Genomic DNA, 10624 nt, shown 5'->3' with positions numbered 1-10624 from the left:
AAAGTTAATGAATTTAGCACTATTTGCAATAAAAGATTTGTAATAGCCAAAATGGCCATCAATGCTGTATAAATTATGATCCATTCATGGAACAGAATACTCTGTACCTATATGAAAAGAGCAACAAACCTGACATGGAAGGACCTCTAAGATAAGTTTAATTAAAAACAAAGAATGCAGATGAATGTGTATTTTACATGACACAGAAAATATGTGACTATTTTAGCATGAAATATCTCCGGATGCTTAAAATTAGTAACTGTAATGACTTTGAAGAGCCCCATTAAAAAGTGGGCACGAGATAAATACATACTTCTCAGAAGAAGACATAGGAGCAACCAACAGACACATGCAAAAATGCTCATGTGGAAAAGACAACTCAGGACTTCCAACAAGATGGCGACAGAACAGGTTGGACTGTGAGAGTCTCCACAAAAATGAGTGCCCAAAAAGATTCCATGATTAAGCTTGTGCCGGTGGGTGAGTGAAAGTCCATCTGAGGGAAGACTTGAGTTAATGCACCTGGGACTCTCCTAGGGAGGTGACTGCAACATCCCACTGCCCTGAGATTGGAGCTGCTGGCACCCAGGATCGTCTGCTGTTCTCAGGACTCTCTTGAGAAAAGTCTGTCAAATACAGTTGATTTTCATCACCTGTCACCTGGCTCACACCATCACCTGTGACAGCAAAGTAGCTAGAGCCCTGGATCTGATTCATGGAGAGAGAAGATCAGAGAAAGCTGGAAAGAAGCCCCACCCCCAGTGAGGAAACACTGACTGCAGTCATTTTCTCTGTCCGCATACTAGGCAGAGACCTGCATTGCCCTGCCCAGCTCCACCCATCCTCCAACTTGGGACCTAAGGTAATCTCATCAAACTCGGAGCCTCTCCTCCACGCTGTATCAGAAAAGGACACAGCAGATCTGAGTGGTAGACTTGACAGGCAGCAGGCTGGGTGAGTCCGGATCTGATCCACTCTCTTCCCACAGTTGACCTGGGCATCTGACCCATGCTTAGAACAACCCTATCAGTCTACCCTGAGAGCAGTGGGGAGGGGCTGGAGATCAGAACTGAAAGGAAATTGGACTTACAGGAACAACTTTTTCAGGGTTTTTGTTTTTGTCTGTGTTCGTTTTGCTCATTTTTGTGTGTTTGTTTTTAGTTTTAGGTTTTTTTCTCTTTCTATTTCTGATTACCTTTTCATATTTGCTTTGTTTCTACTATTTTAATGCTTTTTTTTAGACTTCCTGTTTGTGTATGGGTATTTTTGAGGGAGAATACATCAGTGGGGGATTTTTGTTGGTTTGTGTGTTTGTATTATTGTGTATTTTCATTGTTTTTACTCTTTTCTATCTCTGTTTGTGTCTCTTTTCATTTGTTAGTTGGTACATCTCTTTTCCCTCTTACTCTTCTATCTCTCCACCTTCCTCTTGTCTCCCTCTTTCCTTTTTCCATTCTTTTCCTTTTTCTTACCTCTTTTTTCTTTCAGGGAGAAAACCTATATTCACCACTGCATGGACAGATTGTAAATCAGTGGAAAGTGGGTTCCAGGGGGCCCACACACCTGTCGGTGGATACTGGGATCTGCAGAGAGATGCTGAATCACAGTTACCGCCACAATTAATTCTCAAAACTGCAAAAGTACAGCCTACAATACACAGTCCAGCTTCAGAATGAACAAAGCCAGAGGATCCACATAAGAAAGAATTGGAGATTAAGTGAACAGAAGTAAAAGCTACCTCACTCCATCCCTGAACAACAGAATTAAAGAATAGATTTTTTTAAAAGGGGGGGAGGAGGAAAATCTACACAAATAAAGAAAACAAATAAAATAATATGGGTCTCACACCAACCCCTCAGTGGTCAGACAGGGAGAATACAGACTTCAGAACTCAATGAAGAACCCCCAGAATGACTGATCTCAAACCAAAAACCCAGTTATCGAGACATTAATAGACAGAATAGATAGAATTGAGGAGAGACAAGAGAAAAGAATGAAGGAGTTGAAAACTGAGATGTATACAGTGAATAAAATAAATAACAAACTGACAAGCATGGAAAGCAGAATTTGCCAAGCAGAAAAAAGAGTCTCAGAGCTTGGGAACCAAAGTATGAAACTAACCCAAACTGTCAAAAACAGAAAAGAAGTTTAAAAAGACCAAACAAAACCTTCAAGTGATAAAAAATTATTCCAGGAGACCAAATGTAAGAGTAATTGGGCTTCCTGAGGCAGAAAGAGAGACAGAGACCACCCTGGAACAAACATTCTGTGGAAGTATCCAAGATTTTGTTCAGGAATTGGATGCCAGTTCCAATTTCCATGAGGGTATGTCCTTCATTCTCTAAGGTTCTTATGGTTTAAGGTTTTACTTTTAGGTCTCTGATCCATTTAGAGTCAATTTTTGTGTATGGGGATAGATAGGGGTCCTGTTTCAATCTTCTGCATGTGGTCAGCCAGTTTTCCCAGCACCATTTACTGAATAGGTTCTCCTCTCCCCAGTGGTCAGAATGGCAATTATCAATAACTCAAAAAATAACAGTTGCTGGAGAGGGTGTGGCGATAAGGGAACACTTCTACACTGTTGGAAGGGAGTGCACACTAGTGCAACCTCTGTGGAAAACAGTATGGCAATTTCTAAAAGCTCTAAATATCGACCTCCCATATGACCTCACAATCCCCCTACTGGGAATATACCCTGAAGAACTCAAATCATCCTATGAAAAAGATACCTGTACACGTATGTTTATTGCAGCATTGTTCACAACAGCAAGAACCTGGAAGCAACCATACTGCCCATCAAAAAAGGACTGGATTAAAAAATGTGGTACATATACATGATGGAATACTATGCAGCTATAAAAAAGAACAAAATCATGAATTTTTCAGTAACCTGGATGGAGCTAGAGTCTATAATACTGAGTGATCTCTCACAGTAACAAAGATCTGAGTACCACATATTCTTACTCATATAGTGGACCTTGATCATCCAATGTAATACTATAAGAAAATGACTGACAGTAGTGGGAAACAATGGGGGGGAAGGGAGATGGGATTAATGGTAGTAAATATCTGTCTGGGGATGGGGAAATACCCCTTATCAACAAGGGTGCCTTAATGAAGCATATTTGTATACCTAACCCTTAACTGTACCCCACATTACTGTAATAAAAAATATTGATTAAAAAAAGAAAGTATCCAAGAAAACTTCCGTCATCTTATCACTGACATGACCATTCAAATACAAGAGATTCAGAGAAGCCCTGTGAGACAACAAATAAGAAGACCAACTACTAGACACATAGTAATTTGCCTACACAAGGTAGGTATAAAAGAAAAAAATTCTAAAGGCAGCAAGAGAAAAAAATCAGACTACCTCCTAGGGAAGACTAATTGGAATAGCAGCAGATTTATCTACAGAAATACTTCAGGCTAGGAGAGTTTGGAACCCAATCTTCAAAGTTCTCAAAGATAAGCAATTTCAGGGGAGGTCATGGAGATGGCAACTGAGCCAGTAGGACTATGCGAGTCCTGGTAAGAGTGAGTGAGTGTATGGAATATTGTGGGTACTTGCTGGTGAGTAAGTAGGCATATGAGTGGCTGACTGAGTGAGGGCTAGGGAGCTAGCAGCCAGAGCTCTCCTGGTGCAGCGGCTGGTGCCACAGCTGCTGGCCTTGGACCCTAGTGATTCCTGGGACACAGAAACCAAGAATAATTTTTTTTGCCAACAAAATTCTTCCTGGGCATAAAATGCTGGGAGAGACTGTCTAAAGTGGGGACTCATGAGCAAGTGGTCAAGCACCTGGTGCAACAGCTGGTGCTGCAGCTTCTCTGCTTGGTCCCTGACTCTTCCCAGGTCACAGAAGCTGAGTATCACTTAAAAAAACAGACAAAAGTTTTCTTGTGAAGAAGCAGCAGGGGGAGACCATCACCCGACTCTGCCTCACCATTGCAGAAAATTTTGTGTACTTGCTAGTGGGCAAGTGGGCATATGAGTGGCTGACTGAGTGAGGGCTAAGGAGCTAGCAGTCAGAGCTCTGGCTCCAGGCTTTGCCTCACCACTGCTGACTCCAGGCTTTACCTCACCACTTCAGCACCTGAAAGAGCACTGGCAGCAGAGGCTGCAGATGAAGTCCAGAGGTAAAATCCCATTGAAGAAGACAAGAGAGGCCCCCCACCACCATCTTGAAGGCAAGGCAGGAAAGTACTCCAACTTACTCACCACGGAGAAGCAGATCCGATCTCTGTGACTGGTGAATCAACTACTCAGGGATTGATCATGACCCAGAGGGAATATCCTGAAAGCACAAACTTCAGAGGGACCTGACAAGTACTGAGTTCCAGCCATCCCACCCCCTACACTTATCCACCTGTGGGACAAAGGGTGTGGCCAGAAAAGGACAAAGAAGGACTCCAAAGAGATCAGTGGTGAGTCTGGGACTGACCAAAACCCCCTCTTCCCCAGCAATCTTCTGAACTTCAGACCCACATAGATGGGCCACAACTGAGAGGGACAAACCCAGGCAGAGCCTGGATGTCAGTTGCAATAGGAGAACTTCATTCCGGGATAAGCCTGACTGGGGCACTCCCCATGAGTGCACAGCTGGGAAAGAGACAATCCCACACCTGTCCACCAGAGGAGATCTCCCCGACCATACCAGAGTGGGAGGAGAGGACTGCAGCTCCACCCACCTTCACTGCCCCTCCTCCTTCCCTGCTCCAGACTCTGGGGAGAGAGTGAAAGAGATGACTCTGCAGGAGAGACATGATTAGAGGAACAAGTACAGAACCAGTCACTAGAGGGCAGGGTTTGTTTTTCTTTTTTAATTTTTTAAAATTTTTTGCCTGTTAGTTCATCTATTTTTAAAATATTTTTCCTTTGTGCATGTGAGGGATTGATCTGCATCCTCCTCCCCAGTTTTCTTCTTTCTTTTTCTGATTCTTTCTTCTTGTATTTGTCATTTTCTGTTTATGTATATATGTCAATGATGAGTGTTGATCTTTCAATTTTGCTGTTGGTGTTGGTTTGTTTTTACTCTTTATTCTTCAGGATATTTTTATTTTCATTTTTTTATAGTTTAAGGTGTGTGTCAATGTATGCATGAGGGGTTGGTCTGAATTCTTTTTTCTTCCGATCTACTGTTTTTCTTCTCTATTCACTTTGTGCTAGATGTGTGTGTGTGTGTGTGTGTGTGTGTGTGTGTGTGTGTGTGTGTTTAGTTTTCTTGGCTTTTTGTTGTTGTTGTTGTTTACTTTGTTTCACTTTTTGTTATTCCAGTTTGTTTTCGGGTGTGTGTGTGTGAATGTCTGTGTAGGTTCAATTGTTTTTTGCATTGGTTTCTGCTTTGGATCATCATATAGAGTGATGGTGGGGAGTGGGTTTCAGGTAACATATATCAGAATAAGTGAACATTTTAATTTGCAAGTAGTTTCTTAGTCTTAGCACATCATACCCTACTTTATTTGAATTTCAAAAACTATAAGAGACAGCAAAGTTTCCCATCCATAATCCCATTTCAAAATAGAATAAATTCAGAGTCCAGAACAGGGAAGAATAGAGAACTGAGCAAACATCAGAAGGTAAATCCTCCCCCACTGACATGAATAACAGAACTAAAGAGAAAAAACAAGAGATCTGTCACAAATAAGGAAAAACCAAAGGAAGACCACAGGCAATTTCAAGTGTAACAAAGAGAAAACTCCTAAAAAATCAGACCTTGGTGCCCTAACAATGGAAGTCATCAACAACTAGTCCCAGAATATGATTAGGGAATGGATGGAAAGAGTGAATAAGACTCAAGAAAGACAAGATGAAACACTGAAAGAACTTGTAACAGAGATTTTGGCAATAAAAAATTTCATCCAGGAAATAAATAACAAGATGACAAGCATGGAAAGCAAAATTAATCTAGCTGAAGAAAGTATCTCAGAACTTGAACATCAGAACATGGAATTAACCCAATCTGTAAAAAAAAAACATAGAAAGAAGACTCAGAAAGAAAGAACAAAGCCTACAAGAGATGTGCAATTTTTTTGAAAATAGATACCTGTGCACAAATGGCATAAAATTCAGTCTGGGGCAAATCCATGACCTCACTATCTGCTTGGGTAGGGGGATTGCAGGGTCATATGGGAGGTTGGTATTTAGAGCTTTTAGGAATCACCACACTGCTTTCCACAGAGGTTGCACTAGTTTACACTCCCACCACAAGTGTAGAAGTGTTCCCTTTTCACCATACCCTCTCCAACAGCTGTTATATTTTCATTTGTTGATAATTGCCATTCTGACTGGAGTTAGGTGGTATCTCAGTGTGGTTTTGATTTGCATCTCCCTGATGATTAGTGAGGTGGAACATTTCTTCATGTGTCTGTTGGCTGCTCGAATGTCTTCCTCTGTGAAGTGTCTGTTCATATCTTTTGCCCATTTTATAATGGGGTTGCTTGTTTTTTTCTTTTCAGCACGTTTGAGTTCCTTATAGATCCAGGATGTTAAGCCTTTGTCAGACCTGGTGTTGGCAAATACTTTTTCCCAGTCTGCAGGCTGTCTCCCTGCTCTCTTGATGGTTTCTTTGACTTTGCAGAAGTTTGTCAGTTTAATAAAGTCCCACTTGTCTATCTTCTCTCTTATGACCTGTGGTTTCGAGTTTTGTTCAGGAATTGGATGCCAGTTCCTATTTCCATGAGGGAATTTCTTTCATTTTCTAAGGTTCTTATGGTTTGAGGTTTTACATTTAGGTCTCTTATCCATTTGGAGTTAACCTTTGGCATGGGGATAGACAGGGGTCCTGTTTCAATCTTCTGCATGTGGTCAGTCAGTTTTCCCAGCACCATTTACTGAATAGGTTCTCCTCTCCCCAGTGGTAGGTGGTGGGGGCTTTGTGGAAGATGAGTTGGTTGAGAAATTGAGGTTTTGCTTCTGGAATCTCAATTCTATTCCATTGATTTATATGCCTGTTCCTATATCAATACCAAGCTGTTTTGATAATTGTATCTTTATAGTAAAGTTTGAAGTCTGGTAATGTGATACCACTTGCTTTGTTTTTTTTGCTGAGGATTGTTCTGGCCATTCCTGGATGTTTGTGTTTCCATATTACTTCCTGTATTGTTTTTTCTAGGTCTGAGAAGAATTTTACTGGTAATTAGATGGGCATTGCACCGCCACCATGGCCTTCGTGACAGCCATAGCACATCGCACCACCCGGGCGGGAGGCAATCCACTTCAGTCCTTCAAGTCCCTTCAGGAAAGATCTGCTGGGATCGCTGCCACCTCTCCTGCGACCGAGATGTCCTGCCCACCGTAAGTCTCCTGCCCTCTGCCCTGAGGTAGGCAGCCATCTTCAGCCTCTGCCATTCCTGTCCGGCCCCACTGGGGCGAGCAGCTGAGATAGCACCACCTGCTGGCGATTCAAGGTAAAAACACCGAAACGGGAGAAACAAGCTTGAAAAAGACATAGGGCAGAGTGATGAACGGAGGGTGATCTGAACTGTCCTTCACAGAAGACCAGGGGCGACTGACCCTAACTGCAAACTAATTTACCAGCTTCAAAAGAAAGCTAGAAATCAGAACTGAAAGGACACTGGACTTAAACAAAATGTCTCAGAGTGTGCTTCATTGATTCTGTTTAATGACTTCATTCTATTCCTACTGTATTGTTCCTTTTTTTCTTTTTTCCTCTTCCTTTTCTTCTCTTTTCTTCACTCTGTAAACCATATCTTTGTATAGAGGAACAGCACACTAATAAGGTGGTTGGTTAACTTGTATGTTAGCAGCACTATATTTTTTTTTGTATGAGAGTTGGTTAGTCTGTAGCTGTGGTTCATTGTTTTTATCTGTTTCAGTGTAGACCTCTCTCTCTATGTGTTGGCACACTCGTTTGTTTCCCCTCTTACTCATCTATCTCTCCAGTCCCCTCTTCAACCCACTTTCTCTCCATTCTCTCCCCTCTGCGAACCACATTTTATTTCAGGGAGTAAACCTACAGCCCCACTGCACAGACAGATTCCAAAGCAGTGGGAAGTGGGTTCTAGATTATCCACACAGCTGTCAGAAAATACCAGGACCTGTAGATAGATTTTGAATCACAGTTCCCCCCTTAAGTAAATCTCAAAACTGCAAAAAGGACCACCCCCAACCTACAGTGCAACTCCAGAATTGAACAAATTAAGAGGGCATACATAAAGAATAGGAGATTGAACAACCAGAAGTAAAACCAATCCCTTTACCCCTGAATAACAGATTTAAAGAAGACGGTGACATGGAGAGAAGGAAAAAGTAGGGAGGGGGAAAAACTGCACAAATGAAGAAAAACCAAAAGAAGAATATAGGTCTCACATAGACCCCTGGGAGATCAGACACTGAGAAAACAGATTCTGGAGCACAAACAATGAAGAGTCCCCAGAATGACTGGTTACATGCAACAAACCCAGACATCAAGACATTAATGGAGAGAATTTAAAAAATTGAGGAAAGACAAGAGGAAAATAGGAAGGAGCTGATGTCAGAAATGACCGCAGTAAAGAATACTGTGATGGAAACGAATAACAGACTAATAAGCATGAAAAGCAGAATCAGCTAAGCAGAAGAAAGAATCTCAGAGCTCAAAGACCAAAACACAGAACTAACCCAAACTGTCAAAAGCATAGAAAAGGAGCACAAAAAGACAGAACAAAACCTGCAAGAGATGAATGATCACTTCAAGAGACCAAACCTAAGAGTAACTGGGCTTCCTGAGGCAGAGAGAGAAACAGAGCCACACTGGAACAAACATTTCATGAAATCATTCAAGAAAACTTCCCTCATCTCATCAAGGATGAAAAAAATCAAACACAGGAGATTCAGAGAACCCCTGCAAGACATCAAATAAGAAGACCAACTCTCAGACACATAATAATTCCCTAAACAAAATAGCTATAAAAGAAAAAATCCTAAAGCCAGCAGGAGAAAGAGGCCAGACTATCTACCAGGGAAAACCAATTAGAATAACAGCAGATTTATCCACAGAAACCCTTCAGGCTAGGAGAGCCTGGAGCCCTATCTTCAAAGTTCTAAAGGAGAAAGAATTTCAACTAAGAATAACCTACCCAGCCAAACTAAGCTTCATTAGTGAGGGAGAATTGAAATCTTTTCCGGATAGCCAATCCAAAAGAACCTATGCTGCCACCAGACCACCTCAACAAGAAACACTTCAGAAAGTACTGAACACAGAAGAGAAAGAAAAAAGAACAACAACATTCTTCACAGCAATACAGGCAAAAGATTAAAAACACACATGAACCGACTCCAAAAGCCAAAGAAAGACAACAAACAAACAGGAACAACTCTGTAAGAACCTTATGACAGGGATCAACTCTTGCATTTCAATTATTAGCCTAAATGTGAATGGACTAAATGCACCACCAAAAAGACATAGAATGGAAAAATGAATAAAATATCATCAGGCAACAATCTATTGCCTTCAAGAGACTCACCTCACTAGAAGGACACCCACAGACTCAAAGTAAGAGGATGGGAAACAAACTATCAGGTGAACGGAAAACAAAAGAAAGAAGGAGTAGTGATCTTAATTTCAGACAAAATACCCTTCAAGCTATTAAAAATCAAAAAAGATACAGAAGGCCACTACATAATGATAAAAGGCTCAAACATCAACAAGAAATATCTATCCTAAACATATATACACCCAACATAGGTGCACCAACTTTCATAGAGCAACTTCTAGAAAAACTAAAGAAAAATATTGACTCTAACACCATCATAACTGGGGACTTTAATACCCCACTCACAACCCTAGACAGATCATCAAGACAAAAAATCAGCAAGGAGATCCAGAATCTCAATGAGACTTTGGTACCTACAGAACACTCCATCCAAAAGACCACAGAATACACATTCTACTCATGGCCACATGAAACATATTCGAAGATCGACCACATACTCTGCCATAAATTAAGCATAAGCAAATTTAAAAGGACGGAAATTATACCATGTACCTTCTCGGACCACAGTGGAATAAAAATAAACATTGACACCAACAAAGTCCCCCCAAAACCCCCAAAGGAATGGACACTAAACAACTCCTGGGTCAATGATGAAATCAAAACAGAGATCAAAAGATACCTGGAAACAAATGAAAATGAAGAAACATCTTACCAAAACCTCTGGGATGCTTTTAAAACTGTAGTAAGAAGGGAATTTATACCCCTACAAACACACATGAAGAAAATGGAAGGAACAGAAATTCACAACCTAACAAGCCACCTAAAGAAGATGGAAAAGCAAAACCACAAAAACCCTAATTTCAGCAGAAGAATCCAGATCACCAAAATAAAAGCCCAAATCCAGGACATAGAAGACAAAAAGATAATACAAAAAATCAGTGAAACAAAAAGCTGGTTCTTCGAAAGGATAAACAAGATTGATGGTCCCCTAGCTAGACTGACCAAGAAAAAATGAGAAAAAAAACCAAATAAGTACAATCAGAAACACAAAAAATGAAGTCACAACTGACCCTGAAGAAATACAAAAGATCATTAGAGATTACTACATACACTTGTATGGAAACAAACTTGAAAACCTTAAGGAAATGGAGGACTTTCTGACATCACACAACCTACCTAGGTTGGAACA

This window comes from Carlito syrichta, unplaced genomic scaffold (assembly GCF_000164805.1).
Source record: "Carlito syrichta isolate Samal-C Ts95f unplaced genomic scaffold, Tarsius_syrichta-2.0.1 Scaffold226450, whole genome shotgun sequence".
NCBI classification, from domain to species: Eukaryota; Metazoa; Chordata; class Mammalia; order Primates; family Tarsiidae; genus Carlito; species Carlito syrichta.
The sequence above is the reverse complement of the archived record's forward strand: the minus strand, read 5'-3'. Positions refer to the sequence as shown.